Source organism: Choloepus didactylus, chromosome 24 (genome assembly GCF_015220235.1).
Source record: "Choloepus didactylus isolate mChoDid1 chromosome 24, mChoDid1.pri, whole genome shotgun sequence".
In the NCBI taxonomy this organism is placed as follows: domain Eukaryota; kingdom Metazoa; phylum Chordata; class Mammalia; order Pilosa; family Megalonychidae; genus Choloepus; species Choloepus didactylus.
Window position 1 is genome coordinate 19,127,797 of NC_051330.1, and position 21,631 is coordinate 19,149,427.

At 41.8% G+C, this 21,631-nt stretch overlaps 1 pseudogene; it reads right to left on the minus strand.

The window, feature by feature from the left end:
• The window catches only part of LOC119519934, a 47,887-nt pseudogene extending 26,685 nt beyond the window's left edge, over window positions 1-21,202 (minus strand).
• Window positions 21,203-21,631: the final 429 nt, after the last annotated feature.

Here is a 21,631-nt window from a genome sequence, read left to right on the forward strand (position 1 = left end):
AACTGTCTATGAAACAGGACTTCAAATAACTAACAGCCACTGTCTTTTAAAGCACTCAATGTGCCAGTTTGAATGTATTACGTCCCCCAGAAAAAGCTTTATTCTTTGATGCAATCTTGTGGGGCAGATATTTTAGTGCTGATTAGATTGGAATCTTTTGAGTGTTTCCATGGAGATGTGACCCACCCAACTGTAGGCAATAACTCTGATGAGATAATTACCATGGATGTATGACCCCACACATTAAGGGTGGACCTTGATTACTGGAGCACTATATAAGCTCAGAAAGAAGGACTGAGCTTGCTACAGCCAAGAGGGACACTTTGAAGAATGCACTGGATCTGAGAGAGGAGCTTCAGCTTACAGAGACATTTTGGAGATGGCCTTTGAAAGCCAACTTTTGCTCCAGAGAAGCTAAGAGAGGACAAATGCCCCAAGAACAACTGAGAGTGACAGTTTGAAGAAAAGCTGAAGCCTAGAGAGCAACGTCCTGGGAGAAAGCAATTTTGAAACCAGAACTCTGGAGATGTCAGCCACGTAACTTCCCAGCTAACTGAGGTTTTCCAGACACTATTGACCATCCTCTAGTGAAGGTACCCAATTGATGCATTACCTTGGACACTTTATGGCCTTAAGACTGTAACTGTGTAACAAAATAAACCCCCTTTTACAAAAGCCAATCCATTTCTGGTGTTTTGCATTCCAGCAGCAGTAGCGAACTAGAACACTCACCTAAGTAATTCTTTTGTAAAAAAAGTTTCCTTTTATTTGATTCTTTCATTTAAAAACATTCTCCAGTCTCACATTAAGAGCTGCACTTCCTGAATTTGCTGAGGTTCCCTTCAGCACTTATCATGCTAGTTCATGAAGGAGCCCAATGTCTCAGCCTTGTTTTAAACATCAGAGCAACTTAAAATAGAGGCATTAGTTAAATCCAAAAGCTAATGACAGCAATGGTTCTACACCAGTATCTGTGAAAACAGACACCAGATCCTCCATGCTAGAAGCCTTGGTGTTTGAATTGGTACATAATTGTAGAGTGACAACCCAGGCAGGACCAGTGGGTTAATACCAAGTACTGTAGTCAAGAATGTCCTACATTAGCAGAGGCCTTCACTACCTTCCCTCTCATGACAGATTTGAGACAAGGGAACATCCCTTCCCTTGGCACCTGGGAACCATGCTCCAGGCTTAATGTGCACTCCAGACCGCAGGACACAAGACCCACCCAGCCAGCCTCACACCCCTTTGAGGATGATGGGGGTGTGTGGGTGGGGAATGCTCTCAGGAAACCTAGTGGCTCTATGAGCTGCCTCTGCATGGCCATTCTGCAGACAGCGCAGACAAAGGGAAACCATCAAGCAGCCTGGGAAACAGAGACAGACAGATGCAACCCGGGGTCCCATAAGTGTTCCTGCAGTGGCCAGCAGACCCAGATGGAAGGCACCCAAGACAGACCATGGTGGAGTCCACAGGGGCACCACCACACATCTGGGGCCACCTTGGCTGATTCCCATCAGCAAGGCAGTGCCTTCCACTCTGGGCCCAGAGCTGGCTTGAGCTACCAGCTCGGTTCACCAGAGTCTCTGTTCATGAGTCATCTTTCCTTGGGCACCGGCCAGCAACCAGCCCAGAGTGACCATGTCTATATCCTTAGGTTTGGGATCCAGCCCACTTAGCAGCACCCTGGGCTTCCTAGCCTCTGGGTAGTAGGGCCCAGGCTGACTGCACATCTCCCACAGGCATGATCTTCTGTTGGTATGGGAGGGGAGAGGAATGAGTCGCTGGCTCTCAAGCTCCTTAGTGGCAAGTGGGTGGAGCCAGACTGACCAAAGGGACCAGGCCATGCAGAGGCAGCTCATAGAGCCACTAGGTTTCCTGAGAGCATTCCCCTCTAGCCATGGGGAGGTTTGCAGAGGGACAGCTCAGGCCTGGGAGATCTGAGAAGCACACTTTGTCCCCACCACCAACTGATACCTTACTGGGAGTAGGAACCCAGGATGGGTTCCTCTAGGGCCCTGGATGCCTTTGGCAAGTCTTGGAAACCATGCCCATCATCTTCCCAAGACCCTGGGCTGCATCTTTTTGGGAGTTTTGCAACCACCTGGGTCAGAATCCACAGTAGCCTGGAGGCCTAGCAGGTGTGGTGCCAGGTGGGGGTAGGGAGGGGAAGTGTGAGTGCTAGAGGGGTTCTGGGGTGGCCAGGTAGGATCCGCCACAAAGCCACCATAGACAAATGCGCCGCAGCCTCTGTGCTCCCAGGGCCTTAGCAGGGAACCTGCCCACAGGCCACCCAGGAGCCTGAAGTGTGTGTGAGGTTCTGCCCACTTTCTGCAGAGCTGCGGCCACCGGTGAAGGGAGTGTGTGTGGTGTGCAAGCAGGTCTCAGGCTTTCTCCTCACCCTGGTCTGCCCTGGTGCCCTCTGTCCAGCCCACTACTCTTGCAAGGCAGGGCTGGATAGGCAGGGTCACAGCTTGCTGCCTTGCAGTTAGGGGACTGGAGAAAGCAGATTCCAGGCATGCACGGGCATGTAGGGTTTTAGCAGGGTTGTGTGGAGTGGCTGGATGATGTTAGGGTTAGTGGGGTCCATCTAGGGACTGAATTCAGCAGGGCAGTGCTGTCCTACACTGGTGGTCCTTGGTACAGCTGTACTGCCTGAACATGCTGGTTCTTGTCTGATCCTGAAAGCTACTCAGGTTTGAGCCTGGTTACTATTTGGATGGGAGGCCATCTGGGAATACCAGGTGCTATAGGCTTTTCCAGTCATATCGAGTACTCTTGGCTCCCTTGCTTCTTCTTTCAGCCACTGCCCAGATCATGGCTCCTCCCCATGAATACCTGGAGCCCTCCTGACACAGGTGAATACCTGCATGGGTACCCACTGCCCTATCTCCTGCCATTCCAGCACAGGCAGGCAGATGGCTGTGACCTGGCACATCCATATGTGTAGCAACCCGGAAGAAACACAAGCCTGACATGGGCTGGGCTCAGACAACTCTTAGGGCCAATGTCAAGACCCCTTACCATCTAGACATCTTCTCAGACATCCATCTCTGTACATTTACACCTGCATTCAAACCCTGCTCATCATGGGCACACCCATCCTGGACTTTGCTGCCTTCCCTGGCACAATAGGGATGAGGTGAGGGAACATAAATTACTTTGGCACCTGGGTCACACTATCCAGTCTTTCTTTTCACTCCAGGTCCCAGAATATAGGACACACCCAGCCACCTCTCCAGCCCCTTTGAGTACAATCAGGGACCTCTGCTCTCCAGAAGCCACATGGGGCATTCAGCCCCTCCCAGGCCTCTCTGCAGAGGAAGAGAAACTTACAAAAACCCCAGGAAATAGACAGACACATTCCAGGTGTCCACTGGTCTTCCCACTTCTCCACCCCAGCTGGCTGATCTGCTGTTATCCCTATCCTTGCATCAGAATCCCTTCTCTGGAATGTTCTTTCCACAAAGTTTTGACCAGCTCCTTTTGATTATCCTTTACAATCCATGTGTTGCTCCTGTTTTTATTTTATGTTACTGAATATTTGTTCATTTTCTCATTGAATGTTAAATTCCTATTGTATAATTGTGGTAATAGTCTAATGGAGCTGTTAGTGCCCAGACCAAGTTTGTGCAGAGCACTGGGGAGGTTAGGGTTGCTACCAAGAGAGTGAAAAACACACCATATATAGAAGCAGACAGATGTGTTGCGACTTATGGACAGGAGAGGTTCTCTGGTGGTGGCTGACCTGGAGGTTTAGTGCTTCCATGAGTAATAGGAGGGTGGGGCAGCAGGCTGTTAATATGTGATTTTAGAACAACACATTCCATATAGCATGAGGATACTGGATCCATATTACATTCATTAAAGGGACCTAAAACCTGATGTTTTACTAAGATTAGTGTTTAAGACTAAGACAGAATCAATTCTGCTTTTACATCATGGTTATATTCTTCCCCCTCCTGGGAGATTGTTTACCTTCTTGACATTTGTCCTCAGCTAAAGGTTTCTTACCAGCATATAGTAGGGGCCACATCTTGAGAACCATGTAATTAGAGGGCAATTTCTTTCTTTCCTTCTCCTTATCAGACTCTAGTTTCACATCCTTTTATGCTTGTATAGATATATGTTTTGGAAGAAATATCAGTACCCTAGGAGATACTGTGTAGCTTGTGCCTTGTTACCTCCACAGACATATTTCCCTTCTGTCCTTGACTCTTGGTCATTTCACTCCATAGGATTCATACATTTTAAGTAATTAGCATAGTCTAGTTTAGTTAAATATCCAAATATTCCTACAGTTATATGAAATTAATTTCCACAATTCACCATCGTCATTCAGGAATTACATATCCCCACCAACTCGGAGAACTGGGAACCTCCCTGTGCCTGCATGGAACCCTGGGCCCAGCCTCTGCATTTCTAGGCAGTGAAGATGAGTGTGCCAGATATGTGAAGAAAGGGTGGGCCCTAGGCCTGCTCATGCCATTTGTCCTGCCTTCTCACCTCTCTCTTCAAATTGTTTCATGTCTCTCCTTACTGTTGAGTGCTGTCTTCTGGTTTCTTTCTTTTTCCTCATGCTGCTGTCTGGGCACTTTGTGGCAGTCTGCCTTTGAACCCTCTATGTTCCCTCAGAAAACCTGACATTCTGCATGTCTGAATCCCATGTATTCCCCATGGCATCCACTTCTTCAGATCTACAGGAGCTGTGTTTCATGGCAGAGGCCCTGGTGTGGCACCTGCACAGTGAGCATTTTCCCAACAAGTTGGATGGGCAGCAGGCATGGCTGGTGCAGGTGGGGATGCCAGGCTGTGGGGACCCAGGGCCTGGACCCCTCCCCTCCATAGTGATTTCACATAGATTCCTATTTGACCAGGAAAGGTGTTAAAATTCATCAGATGTCCCCAGGGGAGGAAAAATATATTGTAAACAAAACACTGAAACTGCCCTCCATTGATCACTGTTGATAACAAATCTCCACACCCTGTGTCACAAGGGCTTGCCTAAACCCTGTTCTTACACCCTCCTTGTCCTAACCTTTATAAACTACTACTTGGCACCCCCTGCTTTTGCAAAGCACTAACTTCCATCTTTCCCAGCTTCCACTGCTGTGGACAAATCATCTCCTCTAAGTAAATCCTATTAAATTCATGTCTAACTCCATGCCTAGTGTATTCTTCAGTTCTAAGGTTAAGCTGGGTTGAAACATGTCCCCGTGGAGCTGGTCTTCAGCCTGTGTGGGTGCCTGCTGGCCTTCCTGCTGCAGCCATATGCTTTGGTATCCTGCCAGGATGATGCCTTCCATCACAACCTCATCTGCTGTGGGGAGCCACCCTACTGCACTGGCCTGCACAGTGAAACTGCCTCCAGAGGCAGGGTGGGGGCTGTGGTTAGCAATGCAGACCCATAATGCTGTTATACCCTACCTTGGACTTTTATTCTTTTCTCAGTGCTTTTTTTTATTCATATTCTTGAAAGCTGCTTGGTGCACAGGGTTAAAATTCCAGCAGTAAATAAGGGTATACATATAAATTTTCCATTCCTGTCATCATTTTCCCACCCAACCACTGTCATAACTTTCATGTGTCCTTCCCAGGATGTTGTTTGTCTGTGATAAAATGATGCATTTGCTAAGCCTACACAATGCACTAGACAGTTGTAATCTCCAGCTTTTGGATAAATCTGTTGGGACTAGATGTGGGTGTGTGAGGTCCCACAGCCCCATGCCCCCCTCCATTTTCAGTGCATGCAGCCCCCTACCTGAATGGGACAGATGTCAAGGTCAACCAATCCCCCACGAGTTGGAGGAAGTAAAACTCCCTTCCGTTGATCAGTGTTAATTCCCAGGACTCATGAGACCATGCTGAAATTCCATTGTCACACCCTATGGACCTAAGTCTTTCTAAGCCACCCTCTCTGGCACTCCTCTCTCTCTTTTCTTTGTTTTTCACCTTCCACAGCCAGCCACAATCATGAAACCATCATCTCCTGTAAAGTCCCAATTCAACCAATATGTCCTTCTGTGCCTGGTATGCCCTTCAGTCTTAGGGCTAAGCTGTGTTGGAACAATTGGTGAGCCAGGCAGGAGGCCCAAAAGCCACTGGCTATAGTGGACCTGTGTCCTGAGAAGGGGAATCTTTGGAGGCAATCCCAAATTGCCCCTATCATCCATGGAGGAGGGGTGGATGCCCTCCTGGATGAATGGGGCTGCTATGAGAGTATGGGAATGCCCTAGAAACTGGCAGGGCTGCTAACTGTTTTGCAGTGGATAGCAGGATAATTTAATTTGAGAAAAAAGAAAAGGGACTGCAAATACTGGCAGTCATAGCATGGCCCCTTTTAGGAGCCCCACAGATGGCTATCAAGGCAGAACAAGCAGTGAAAGCTACTGCATGCCATTTAGAGAAGAAAGTAAAACTAGAAAGAGATATGCCCAGGTGGAAATGAAGGACTTTCTAACTGATCACCTGCTCTGAGTGGACAATCAGCTAAAGACTCTGGCATGCAGAAATGCCCAAGTCAATGGCTGTAAGTTTCCTGGGGCTCAAGTCAGGAGGAATTTACCTACTCCAGATGGGACCCCAAAGCATGGGACCCCATAGACTCCTCCCAGAATTGGAAAGGGAAGAAGGATGGGTGGTGGAGGAAGATGAGCCCTGACAGGTGTGCCCATAATACAATAGAAATGGAAGGCATCACAAGATCAACTGCCTGGGCTCAGCAATTCCAGCCTCCTGAACAGAAATTACACCTTACTATAAGAGAGTGTACCATGGCAGAAATGGAAAATTTGGGGCAGCAGTATAGACAATATCTGGGAAGTCCCTATCCAAATGGCTTCTGAGGTTATGGGGCAACAGAACAGAGGGAATAAGTGCTTTCTGGGGGTAGAGATGAGTAAATTGGCATCTATTTCCACCCACCCTTCTCTGAAAATGCTTGTGTGCTACCTCACCCAATGTGATAACCACCTCCTTATTCATATGGCTGATTGACATATGTAAGGCTGCATGACCCAAAAAAGGGGATATATCCACACAATACCCCCACTGGAAAACTATGGAGGAGCTACAAGACATTTTAAGGGGGCTTGGAATTAAGCACACCATTTATGCCATAGTTTTTGTAGGTCCTGATACTGAAGATTTTACCACAGGAATGGAAAACATGGCATTGCATGGTGCTGTCAACCATTACTATGGGCCTCTCATGTCTATCCTAAGTCTGCTTGTAGGACAGGCCAATTCCCTTGCTGCTGAGTCCATAGCTGACCTCAGGGAGTTGGAGAGGCTGCATAGAAGGGGGTGGGAGTAAGGGCAATGGGAAAGGCTCCCATGAGATTTACTGTTGTAATTGGGTATCCCCTAAGCAGAGGTGGGTGAATCTCATCACTGTAGGCACAGAAGTAGAAACTATAGATAAGCAACCAGATATAGTCCTAGTAAAGCTAAGGAGCAAACTGCCTACGGCCAGACATTACTAAAGTGAGCTCCCAATCCTCTGAGGGAGAAAGGAAGTCAGAAACCATTGCTCTCCCAGAGGAGTTGTGGCAAGCCCCTTTCTCTATTCCTTAAGAGGGAGGTCAAGCCCCATAGGTGCAAAAAATAGCTAAGGACCCCTGGGATCAGAGACCACATATAGAAGTAACCATTTACTGGTCCCCTACTAACTAACAGAAAATGTTAACACTAGTAGGTATAGGAGCCCAATGTACTCTGGTTTATGGAAATGTAGCCTGATTCAAGGGATCTGTGCTGTCCATGGATGGCTATGGGGAGAAAAACAGTCAGAGCTAAATGGTATAATTTGATTTTTGCCTAAAGAGCTTAATTTGATGTACCTAAACTGATTTATAGATTTAACACAATACCAATTAAAATTGAAGAAGGGACACTTCCTTGTTGCTTGGTGCAGCTAATAGAAGTCACACTGAACCAGGCTGAAGAGGAAAATATGGTTTAGTTTATGGTTTAGTTTAGTGGGAAGACAGAGGGAATTTTCCCAAATATGCCTCCCTGAAAGGTTTCTCCAATTGAGTTTTATACCCAGGTTCAGAGATAAAAAGAGATAATCATTCAGTCAACATGTAACAAGAGTGATAGACAAAAGGCCCATCTACCTGGGAGGTTTGGGGCAGTCTCCCAGTGATTCTTTAATTTGCTAAACCCATTAGAGGCAAAGGGAGTCAATTATTTTAGTTAACATGCAACAGATTTGGAGAACTTCAGTAATATATTATCTCCTGTTTTCTAGGTGAAACCTGGGAAAGGTGCAAACTACATTTATATATGTTTGCACACTTTACATTTACAAATTGCCCCTTTGTGAGAATAGGCACTTCCATTATATGCTGTCTCCAGCTTTGAAGGTTAGATTTTACAATTTCTTGCTTGCTTACAGTTTACGGTTATATTTTAAAAGTAACCATTAAAATTTCCCCCTTAAAACAATATTCATTTCCAGTCTTGGGAATTGGCCATTGGTTGGTCTGGCTGCTTTGTGCTGACAATTGGGGTGAAGTAATTAAGGGGTTATCTGGTGACATCTTTGACTTATAACTTATAGATATTGTCAATTTCCTTTGGGGTGGAATGGATTATTCTTAGCCAGAGCTCTGGAAGATGAAAAGGGTTACATTATATAAATTATTAGGCACATACATACAGCATTGAACATTATTTAGAGCACAAGTACCACCAATGGTGGCAGCCAGAATATTTATTGGCATTTGGTTTTGAAAAACCACCTCTTTTAAGTTGTGAGATTTTACCATTAAGTAGTATGACTAGTCATTACCATTTTCCTACCTTGACCACAGAAATAAATTTCCCTTTCTGTGAACTTTCTGCAAGTTTCTTCCTCCATTCAGGTTTTTGTCCCACATTCTGAAACAACCATATATTCAGGACAAAACTACTTTCTTTTTCCCTCTAATAAAAACATTTCTTATATCCTCTACATTCAAGTCATCATGGATCATTCTTAGCCAGAGTTTTGGAAGATGAAAAGTGTTTCATACATACTTGAGTTATTATTTGAGTACACAGAGATAAGAGGTATTTGACTAGGACAACAGCAGACATAACAACTGGGAAGACTGTAAGTATGGTTTGAAGAGTCCATAACCATGACTGTATTTCTGGAGGATTTACTGTTATCACAGTTTTTGTTTAATAGGAAGTGTGTCTTCACCCTGGAAGAGTTGTAACTTGACTCTGGTATGGTAAATTCCAGGGCTTTATTTCCTGCAACTTAAGAAAAAAATGAGTAACAAGTAACACTAAATAAGGCCTAGCCCATTTAGAATTTAATTGAACCTGGCAATACTGGTTGTTTTAGGTGTAGACCCAGACTTAATTTTTAGGCTGGTAATGGTGTAGGCGGTACACCTGTGGGGAATTTAAAGCATTAGCATCTTATTAACTTCATCTAAAGTAGTACTTAAGAACTTTACATATTGAATTGTAGTTAATTCTGAACTGGGATGCATGTTACCTGCTTATTTAACCTTTAGAAATGGCCTTCTAAATGTTATTTTAAAGGGCTCAAACCCAGCCTACTTCAGGGTGCTACTCTTATTCTCAAGAGGGCAAAAGGTAGAGCTTTGTCCCATTTTTCAAGCAGATTTTGGTGAGGCTATCTTTTAAAGTTTAATTCACATATTCTGTTTTTCCTGTCAACTGTGGCTGGTAATTAGAATGCAGGCACCAGTTGATGCTGAAGTCTTGAAACACTTTTATCAATTTTGCTATGAAAGCTGGTCTATTGCTTTGAACAGAACTCAGAACTCCAAATTAAGGAATTTTTTTTGAAGTAACCATTTTACAACTTGTGCTTTTCAGTTCAACAAGGAAAAGGCTTTTAACTATTTAGTAAAATTGTACACAAATACTAGCAAGTACTTGAAGATTCCAAGGACTTTTGGCAGGACTGTAAATCTATTTGATAATTTTCTTCATCTCAACCTTTTATTATTCAAGGATAGATGTCCTTTGCAGGGGATGACTAATTTATTGGGATGCATTACTGCATTTAACAATTTAAAAATTAGATTTGTAAGCTTTATGTTTTTGCTGGCTGCAGTTACTTTCACTATGTTCTTTTAAAATTGTTTTGTGAGCATGCAAATCAGCAAAAACATATGCTAGTTTGTGCAGGTGGGTGACTCCGCCTTGTTTTTAGCTACAGGGCCCTTAATAAGGGCAATTAATCCCACATTTGTGCTGATGTACCTGGCAGGAAAGGCAGTATTTGCTACTGAATATCTTGCTTTGTGTGGGATGACTGACACTCAAGATTGTCCAGCAGAACTGTCTGATAGTGACCTAGCTTCTCCACTGTGAACCACTGTACCCCTTTTGCTCAATACAGTAAGGACAAGTTGGGAGCTCAAAGTAAACTTTTTATTTCTCATAAGTGTTCACAGGTGGTTGCCATTGTCCTAGGCCAGTGGGCCATCCTTGGGCTACAGCATCAAACTCTTCTGACAAGTAAGCCACTGTTTACATATTTTTCCAAAAGACTTATGCAAGTACTTTGAATGTCATGCCCTGTTTTTTATGGACAGATAAGTTAATTTTTGATGGCATTAGGGAGCCCAAGGCTGGCACTGATATTAATTTGCCTTTAAAATTTGAAAGGCAACTGTATATTCTGGTATCCATTTTAATATTTCTTTTTTCTTTATGGCCAGATATAGAGGCTAGGCTATCAATTCAAAATTTGGTATTGGCAGTTAACAATAGCTCACTATACAAAAGAATCCTGAGTTCTTTTTGTTCTTTGGCATGGCTACTTGCCAAAAAGTCTAGTCTGCAAAAAGTCTCTTGTGGAGCTTTAGTGCCTGAAGATTTCTGGACAAAACTTGTATTTTTTAACACAATCCAATTACACTGCTGTTTTATACCTAAGTCAAGTCCTTTCCATTTGCAAGCAAGGATTTTTTGCAAGGCTTTATTTATTGGGATGCAATAAATAGCATTTTTTAAAGTTAAACCAAGTATATGCATCAGGAATATTGATGAGGGAGTATATAGATTAGGTACTATGGGATGTATACTTTTTACCATTGGATTTATAAATCTTAAATTCTGGACAAATCTGTAACCTTGAGATCCTGGTGTCATTATTTTAAAATCTTTTAATTGGTGGCAAAAATGCTTTCTCTTCTCTTCACATAAATGGACATTGTTTGAACATGTTGGAATCATGTTAGCCCACAATCTTACCATGACTTTTTGTATATCTCTGGCTCACCTCAAGGATATTTCATGGCTTTTCCTGTTAGGAAGTTGTGGCTTGCTTGGATCTTTTAATACAGTTTGTAGGCCTGCTCTTAGAACCAGAACTTGTAAATTTATTTTGCCAGGTGAGAGAGAGAGAGGGAGGCTTGCAAAGAAATTTGCAAGTCAATTGACCCTTTATAATTTGGCATTGCTGATGCTGTGAGAAGTCATTAGCAACTTCAGACATGTCCCTAACAAACACTGATTCGAGTGCAATTAAGTCTCATGTTTACCAGAAAAATTACTGTTTTTACCTACTAGGAATGAGACCTAAGGTTATTTGTGGGTGATCAGCATGGTTTCCTGATGGGTGGAAAGTTTCCCTGGCCCACATTACTACAGGCCACTGTCCTAGTCTCCTGTCAGCCGTGGACACTGTATTGCTGGAGTCCCTTGTTTCCCTTTCCATCAAGCTGGAACATTCCCATTTTCGATGTCCCTCCCCCTGCAATGTGTACATTGCTAGAAGCACAGCAGTTTCCTTGGGACCCTGGGGGTCTTAAACTTTTATATATTTCCTTTGGTGTGGTAAAATTTTGCTCAGGACTGCTCCAAAGACAGTAGCATTTCAAATAGCTTTATAGGTGATAGCTTTCTTTTGTTCCCTTCCTTGAGCTGCACAGAACACTTTTTTTTTTTTAATCTTCATTTTATTGAGATATATTCACATACCACGCAGTCATACAAAACAAATCGTACTTTCGATTGTTTACAGTACCATTACATAGTGGTACATTCATCACCCAAATCAATCCCTGACATCTTCATTAGCACACACACAAAAATAACAAGAATAATAATTAGAGTGAAAAAGAGCAATTGAAGTAAAAAAGAACACTGGGTACCTTTGTCTGTTTGTTTCCTTCCCCTATTTTTCTACTCATCCATCCATAAACTAGACAAAGTGGAGTGTGGTCCTTATGGCTTTCCCAATCCCATTGTCACCCCTCATAAGCTACATTTTTATACAACTGTCTTCGAGATTCATGGGTTCTGGGTTGTAGTTTCATAGTTTCAGGTATCCACCACCAGCTACCCCAATTCTTTAGAACCTAAAAAGGGTTGTCTAAAGTGTGCATAAGAGTGCCCACCAGAGTGACCTCTCGGCTCCTTTTGGAATCTCTCTGCCACTGAAGCTTATTTCATTTCCTTTCACATCCCCATTTTGGTCAAGAAGATGTTCTCCGTCCCACAATGCCAGGTCTACATTCCTCCCCGGGAGTCATATTCCACGTTGCCAGGGAGATTCACTCCCCTCGCTGTCTGATCCCACGTAAGGGGGAGGGCAGTGATTTCACCTTTCAAGTTGGCTTAGCCAGAGAGAGAGGGCCACATCTGAGCAACAAAGAGGCATTCGGGAGGAGGCTCTTAGGCACAACCATAGGGAGGCCTAGCCTCTCCTTTGCAGCAACCGTCTTCCCAAGGGTAAAACCTGTGGTAGAGGGCTCAACCCATCAAACCACCAGTCCCCTATGTCTGTGGTCATGTTAGCAACCATGGAGGTGGGGTAGGCGAATACCCCTGCATTCTCCACAGGCTCCTCAAGGGGGCACTACATCTTTTTTTTTTCCTTGTTTTTCTTTCTTTTTTTTTTTTTTTAACTTTCCCTTATTTTTTAAATCAACTGTATGAAAAAAAAGTTAAAAAGAAAACAAACATACAATAAAAGAACATTTCAAAGAGACCATAACAAGGGAGTAAGAAAAAGACAAGTAACCTAAGATAACTGCTTAACTTCCAACATGTTCCTACTTTACCCCAAGAAAGTTACATAATATAGCAACATTTCTGTGAACTTGTTCCTACTATATCCATCAGAAATTAACAGACCATAGTCATTCCTGGGCATCCCCAGAACGTTAAATAGCTTATCTGTTCTTCTTGGATTATTGTTCCCCTTTCCTTAATTGCTCTCTATTGCTAGTTCCCCTACATTCTACATTATAAAACATTTGTTTTACATTTTTCAAAGTTCACATTAGTGGTAGCATATAATATTTCTCTTTTTGTGCCTGGCTTATTTCGCTCAGCATTATGTCTTCAAGGTTCATCCATGTTGTCATGTTTCACGAGATCCTTCCTTCTTACTGTCGCGTAGTATTCCATCGGGTGTATATACCACATTTTATTTATCCACTCATCTGTTGAAGGACATTTGGGTTGTTTCTATCTCTTGGCAATTGTGAATAATGCTGCTATGAACATTGGCGTGCAGATATCTGTTCGTGTCACTGCTTTCCGATCTTCCGGGTATATACCGAGAAGTGCAATAGCTGGATCGAATGGTAACTCTATATCTAGTTTTCTAAGGAACTGCCAGACTGACTTCCAGAGTGGCTGAACCATTATACAGTCCCACCAACAATGAATAAGAGTTCCAATTTCTCCACATCCCCTCCAGCATTTGTAGTTTCCTGTTTGTTTAATGGTAGCCATTCTAACTGGTGTTAGATGGTATCTCATTGTGGTCTTAATTTGCATCTCTCTAATAGCTAGTGAAGCTGAACATTTTTTCATGTGTTTCTTGGCCATTTGTATTTCCTCTTCAGAGAACTGTCTTTTCATATCTTTTGCCCATTTTATAATTGGGCTGTCTGTACTATTGTCATTGAGTTGTAGGATTTCTTTATATATGCAAGATATCAGTCTTCTGTCAGATACATGGTTTCCAAAAATTTTTTCCCATTGAGTTGGCTGCCTGTTTACCTTTTTGAGAAATTCCTTTGAGGTGCAGAAACTTCTAAGCTTGAGGAGTTCCCATTTATCTATTTTTTCTTTTGTTGCTTGTGCTTTGGGTGTAAAGTCTAGGAAGTGGCCGCCTAATACAAGGTCTTGAAGATGTTTTCCTACATTATCTTCTAGGAGTTTTATGGTACCTTCTTTTATATTGAGATCTTTCGTCCATTTTGAGATAATTTTTGTGTAGGGTGTGAGGTAGGAGTCCTCTTTCATTCTTTTGGATATGCATATCCAACTCTCCCAGCCCCATTTGTTGAAAAGACCATTATGACTCAGTTCAGTGACTATGGGAGCCTTATCAAAGATCAGTCGGCCATAGATCTGAGGGTCTATCTCTGAATTCTCAATTCAATTCCATTGATCTATATGTCTATCTTTGTGCCAGTACCATGCTGTTTTGGCAACTGTGGCTTTATAATAAGCTTCAAAGTCAGGGAGTGTAAGTCCTCCCACTTCGTTTTTCTTTTTTAGAGTGTCTTTAGCAATTCAAGGCATCTTCCCTTTCCAAATAAATTTGATAACTAGCTTTTCCAAGTCTGCAAAGTAGGTTGTTGGAATTTTGATTGGGATTGCATTGAATCTGTAGATGAGTTTGGGTAGAATTGACATCATAATGACATTTAGTCTTCCTATCCATGAACATGGAATATTTTTCCATCTTTTAAGGTCCCCTTCTATTTCTTTTAGTAGAGTTATGTAGTTTTCTTTGTATAGGTCTTTTACATGTTTGGTTAAGTTTATTCCTAGGTACTTGATTTTTTTAGTTGCTATTGAAAATGGTATCTTTTTCTTGAGTGTCTCTTCACTTTGTTCATTTCTAGCATATAGAAACATTACTGACTTATGTGCATTAATCTTGTATCCCGCTACATTGCTAAATTTGTTTATTAGCTCTAGTAGCTGTATCGTTGATTTCACAGGGTTTTCCAGATATAAGATCATATCATCTGCAAACAATGACAGTTTTACTTCTTCTTTTCCAATTTGGATGCCTTTTATTTCTTTGTCTTGCCGGATTGCCCTGGCTAGCACTTCCAGCACAATGTTGAATAACAGTGGTGACAGCGGGCATCCTTGTCTTGTTCCTGATCTTAGAGGGAAGGCTTTCAGTCTCTCATCATTGAGTACTATGCTGGCTGAGGGTTTTTCATATATGCTCTTTATCATGTTGAGGAAGTTCCCTTCAATTCCTACCTTTTGAAGTGTTTTTATCAAAAACGGATGTTGGATTTTGTCAAATGCTTTTTCAGCATCTATTGAGATGATCAATTGATTTTTCCCTTTTGACTTGTTAATGTGCTGTAATACATTGATTGATTTTCTTGTGTTGAACCATCCTTGCATGCCTGGAATAAACCCCACTTGGTCATGGTGTATGATTTTTTTAATGTCTCTTTCGATTCGATTTGCAAGTATTTTGTTGAGGAGGATTTTTGCATCTATATTCATTAGGGAGATTGGCCGGTAGTTTTCCTTTTTTGTAGCATCTTTGCCTGGTTTTGATATTAGATTGATGTTAGCTTCATAAAATGAGTTAGGTAGTGTTCCATTTTCTTCAATATTTTGAAAGAGTTTGAGTAAGATTGGTGTCAGTTCTTTCTGGAAAGTTTGGTAGAATTCCCCTGTGAAGCCATCTGGCCCTGGGCATTTATTTGTGGGAAGATTTCTGATGACTGATTGGATCTCTTTGCTTGTGATGGGTTGGTTGAGGTCTTCTATTTCTTCTCTGGTCAGTCTAGGTTGTTCATATGTTTCCAGGAAATTGTCCATTTCCTCTACATTATCCAGTTTGTTGCCATACAGTTGTTCATAGTATCCTCTTACATTTTTTTTTAATTTCTTTGGGATCTGCAGTTATGTCACCTTTTTCATTCATTATTTTGTTTATATGGGTCTTCTCTCTTTTTGATTTTGTCAGTCTAGCTAGGGGCTTGTCAATCTTGTTGATCTTCTCAAAGAACCAACTTTTGGTGATATTTATCCTCTCTATTGTTTTTTTGTTCTCTATGTCATTTATTTCTGCTTTAATCCTTGTGATTTCTTTTCTTCTACTTGGTTTAGGATTGGTTTGCTGTTCATTTTCTAGCTTCTTCAGTTGATCCATTAGTTCTTTGATTTTCGCTCTTTCTTCGTTTTTAATATATGCGTTTAGTGCTATAAATTTCCCCCTTACCACTGCTTTTGCTGCATCCCATAGGTTTTGGTATGTTGTGTTCTCATTTTCATTCGTCTCTATATATTTAGCAATTTCTCTTGCTATTTCTTCGTTAACCCACTGATTGTTTACGAGTGTGTTGTTTAACCTCCAGGTATTTGTGAATTTTCTAAGTCTCTGATGGTTATTGACTTCTAATTGTATTCCATTGTGGTCAGAGAATGTGCTTTGAATAATTTCAATCTTTTTAAATTTATTGAGGCTTGTTTTATGTCCCAGCATATGATCTATTCTGGAGAAAGTTCCATGAGCACTAGAGAAGAATGTGTATCCTGGTGATTTGGGATGTAATGTTCTGTATATGTCTGTTAAATCTAATTCATTTATCAGATTGTTTAGGTTTTCAATTTCCTTATTGGTCTTCTGTCTGGTTGATCTATCTATAGGAGAGAGTGATGTGTTGAAGTCTCCCACAATTATTGTGGAAACATCAATTGCTTCCTTTAGTTTTGCCAGTGTTTCTCTCATGTATTTTGTGGCACCTTGGTTGGGTGCATAGACATTTATGATTGTTATTTCTTCTTGCTGAATTGCCCCTTTTATTAGTATGTAGTGGCCTTCTTTGTCTCTCAAAACATCCCTGCATTTGAAGTCTATTTTATCTGAGATTAATATTGCTATACCTGCTTTCTTTTGGCTGTAGCTTGCATGAAATATTTTTTTCCATCCTTTCACTTTCAGTTTCTTTGTGTCCCTGTGTCTAAGGTGAATCTCTTGTATGCAACATATTGATGGTTCATTTTTTTTGATCCATTCTGCGAATCTATATCTTTTAATTGGGGAGTTTAATCCATTTACATTCAACGTTATAACCGTGAAGGCATTTCTTGAATCAGCCATCTTATCCTTTGGTTTATGTTTGTCATATTTTTCCCCTCTCTCTATTAATATCCTTTATTGTACCCATACTGTGTCTCTTTAGTACTGAACCTTTCTCCAAGTCTCTCTGTCCTTTCTTTGTTTCTCTGTCTGTAGGGCTCCCTTTAGTATCTCCAGTAGGGCAGGTCTCTTGTTAGCAAATTCTCTCAGCATTTGTTTGTCTGTGAAAAATTTAAGCTCTCCCTCAAATTTGAAGGAGAGCTTTGCTGGATAAAGTATTCTTGGCTGGAAATTTTTCTCACTCAGAATTTTAAATATATCGTGCCACTGCCTTCTTGCCTCCATGGTGGCTGCTGAGTAGTCACTACTTAGTCTTATGCTGTTTCCTTTGTATGTGGTGAATTGCTTTTCTCTTGCTGCTTTCAGAACTTGCTCCTTCTCTTCTGTGTTTGACAGTGTGATCAGTATATGTCTCGGAGTGGGTTTATTTGGATTTATTCTATTTGGAGTTCGCTGAGCATTTATGATTTGTGTATTTATGTTGTTTAGAAGATTTGGGAAGTTTTCCCCAACAATTTCTTTGAATACTCTTCCTAGGCCTTTACCCTTTTCTTCCCCTTCTGGGACACAAATGAGTCTTATATTCGGACATTTCATATTATCTATCATATCCCTGAGGTCCATTTCGATTTTTTCAATTTTTTTCCCCATTCTTTCTTTTATGCTTTCATTTTCCATTCTGTCATCTTCGAGGTCACTGATTCGTTGTTCAACTTCCTCTAGTCTTGTACTATGAGTGTCCAGAATCTTTTTAATTTGGTCAACAGTTTCTTTAATTTCCATAAGATCATCCATTTTTTTATTTAATCTTGCAATGTCTTCTTTATGCTCTTCTAGGGTCTTCTTGATTTCCTTTGTATCCCGTACTATGGTCTCATTGTTCATCTTTAGTTCTTTGAGTAGCTGCTCTAGGTGCTGTGTCTCTTCTGGTCTTTTGATTTGGGTGCTTGGGCTTGGGTTATCCATATCATCTGGTTTTTTCATATGCTTTATAATTTTCTGTTGTTTTTGGCCTCTTGGCATTTGCTGAACTTGATAGGGTTCTTTTAGGATTTGTAGACCAATTGAAGTCCTTATCTCTAGTTTACCAGATCTACAGCTTCGTGGAGTTCACTTTCTCTAACTAAACAGCAGGTGGCGTCCACGAGCCACCTGTTCTCCACAAGCCAGTTCTCCCCTGTTTAGCCTTTTTGGTGAGTGGGGGAGTGAGTCTTGTGGGGTCCAATTGCTGTACCAAGGTTGCGTGTGTAGTTGGTGTTGCCTGCCCTGTATATGGGGCGTGTTTCTGGGCAGTCAGGGAGTGGGGTGGCTCTAACAATCAAATCTCCCTGGTGATCCTAGAGTTTTAAAGCTGCTGCAATAGTCTAATTCTTCAGTTCAGTCCTGCCACAGTTTGTCTCTGCCACTGACCCCCAAGTCCTTGGTATTGGCGTATGGCTCATGAGACGTGCAAGTGGGCCCCTCTTCCAGGCCGTGCACCCCCGGTCCTCTGTTGAGGGATGACTGTGCTATGTCACAGGTGAGTGCCGTCCCCCCAGGGCAGTTCTGGGCTGCTGGGCTGTGTAGGGAGGCTCCCAGTCTGCTGAAATGATGGCTGAATGGGGCTTTGTTAATTCACACTGCTCTACCTTCCCAACTCTGGGACAATCAGCTGAGGTTGCAGGGAAGGCTAATGTCCACGCCCAGTTTTGTGGTGTGTGCCTGTTATTTGAAGCACTTCCGTCACACTGGGTTGTCTGGGGCAGCTCTGGGCTATGGGGCTGGCGATGGGCAGGAGTGTTTCCTGTCCACCAGGATGATGGCTGTGAGCGGATACCCCTCTTTTCTTGGGAAGTTGTGGTGTTTAGTGAATTTTCTCTGCCACTGGATTATTGCCTTTTGTCTCAGAGCTCTCTTAGTTCTGCTCTTGACTTGACCTGCCCAAATTGCAAGTCTTTGAAGCTTTCTGTATTGGGCTTCTTAGAGTAATTGTTTTAGAAAAAGTAAAAAGGATTAAAAAAAAAAAAAAAAAAAGGGCCCTCCTCAGAGATCTAATGGGTTATTGAAATACTAAGAGACAAAGCAACCAGAGCCATTAAGGAAAGGTCCACAGGGCAGAGAGATCAGCTTTTCTTCGGGATTTGCATATGCGCCTCAGGGCCTTTCTATGTTCACCAGAACTCCAAAAATCCTCCGCTTTTATTTTGGAGTTTTTCGTGTTGTTTTTTTTTCTCTATGCCTGTCTCCTCTCTGCTGGGCTGGCTGCTCTCAGATTCTCTGGTGTCTGGTCTCAGTCTATCTATGGTTGGAGTTTGGATCAGTAGAATGAGTTTCCGATAAGGGCCGCCACTGCAGTTCTCCCTTCTCCTTCCCGGAGCTGACAGCCCCTCCTCCCACGGGATTGAGACTGGCAGGGAGGGGCGCGGGTCCCCTGGCCGCAAAAACTTACAGATTTCGCTGATCTCAGCATTTCCACGTTTTCATGTGTGTTGTATGAAGTATGCCCAAAGTCAGATTGCTCTGTGGTGTCCAGTCCACGCAGTTCCTGGCTTTCTACCTACTTTCCTGGAGGAGTAACTAAAACATACAGCTCACCAGTCTGCCATCTTGCCCCGCCCACCTTGCACAGAACACTTTAAATGCAATTCCAGCATTGTTGAGATTGGCAATTTCTTAAGTTCACCTTCAACTCTCTGTAATTTTTGATGAATGTCAGGAGCACTGACAAATATTTCAGCTGGCCCTTGTTGGAGAGGTTAATATCCCTGCTTTTGCCCTCCAGAGGTATAGACACCCTGACTAAAATTCATATCATTCATGATATGAGTTAGGAAGGCCATTTCAGGGTAAATTCAAAGGCATCCCATGCTCATCTGCATTTCCCCAACAATGTGGGGAAGAAGAGGCTGCCCAAGATAATGTACTCTGGCAGAAAATGTTGTGGGGTGATAGACACAACCACCACAACTCTGGCTGAAAGGACTAGGGAAATGCAAAGTTTACAGACCCCACAAAAACAATAGACCCTGGCTGCAGGGTTTGGGGAAACCCAGGAGCCCTGGCCATCTGAACCGAGGAGAAAGGGTGCCATCCTCTCAACCCTGGGTGACTACAGCATCTATAAGTTTATCAGGCTGAGCAGAATTGGGGAGGAGTTCTCACAACACTCATAGCTTTGATCAATTCCTTGTTTAGTTTTCTAATTGTACCATCTTAAACAATATCTTCCATTAAGTTAAGCTCTACAATCTTTATCCAATTATTTTATGTACTGTTAGGAAGTTGCTCCCAGATTTACACTGGAAAATCAGGCTGCCATTGAACTAACAAACAACAGTAAACCCTTTACTTTATATTAAATAAAAATGTTTCTTATTTTAATGAAAAAGATTTAATGGAGTTAACAATAAACTACAGCATCACTGAAAACATTCCAAAGGTTTATGGAGGTGTGGGGCATTTGTATTGTGTAGCATGAGCAATTCTCTCCAGATTTAGTGCTACATTAAAGGGAAACTATGAAAAAGATTAACAAATTTACAAAAGATTGGTTTCTTGCAACCCTATTTGTTATTTTGAGTTAACCACTAGTTCTTAGAAAAGAGAATAGATTTTAATATGTCCTACAGATTTTGCCCAACAACAGTAGCACAAGGAGATATAAAAGTTAGCATACAAATGTATAGATAAGCTAAGCTTGCTTTATAGTTACTAAAACTACCTTTCAAGTGGACTTTTTCAGAATAAATCCCACCTTTATAAATCACTTACAGTAATACATGAAAAGTTTTCATTTAATAACTTTTAATTAAAATGTAAAAGTTTAATATAAGCCATTTGTAGGGATTTATTCTTTTACTCTTTTAAAAACAAGGATGAGGGAAATGCAACATAATGATCAGTTTTTATCTTGGGGGTCAGGTGCTCCAAATGTCTCACAGCCTGGGGCACAGAGGCCTTGGCTACTTTAGCCTGGACCTTGGAAGCTTCAGTCTGATTATCTTTTACCTGGGAGCTAGGAACCTCTTTTATTTCTCCTAGAGCAATAAGCTCTGGAGCATTTAAGGAGTCACTAGGGGCTTGGCTGATATGGTAAAATGTCATGCCCAAAACATTTTCTCTCCAGCTTTTTGTTGTGAGATAGAAACATAAAACAGTGTACATTCAGAATTTTATTCCATTGTTTATTCTCTTACAAAATAAATTTAGCTGTAAAATGGCATTTTATTTTATTGATCCCTGATTTGGCCACTTGTGGCCATTCTCTAATTTACACTGAGGCCAAATTACTTTGCATGCAGATTTCTTTGTCACAGGTTTATACCCAAATTGCTTTTCATTTTGTAATTTTGAAAATTTAATGCCTTAAAACAAAGTAATGACCCATGCCTAAGGAAATGACAGAAAAATTCTTAGAAAATAGAAGAAAATACAAATATATGACACTAATGTAAATATCTGTAACAAATTAAAACTCAAAAGCCATGCAACATAAAATAGTTATATCTGAATAACAAATTCTGCACAATGAAA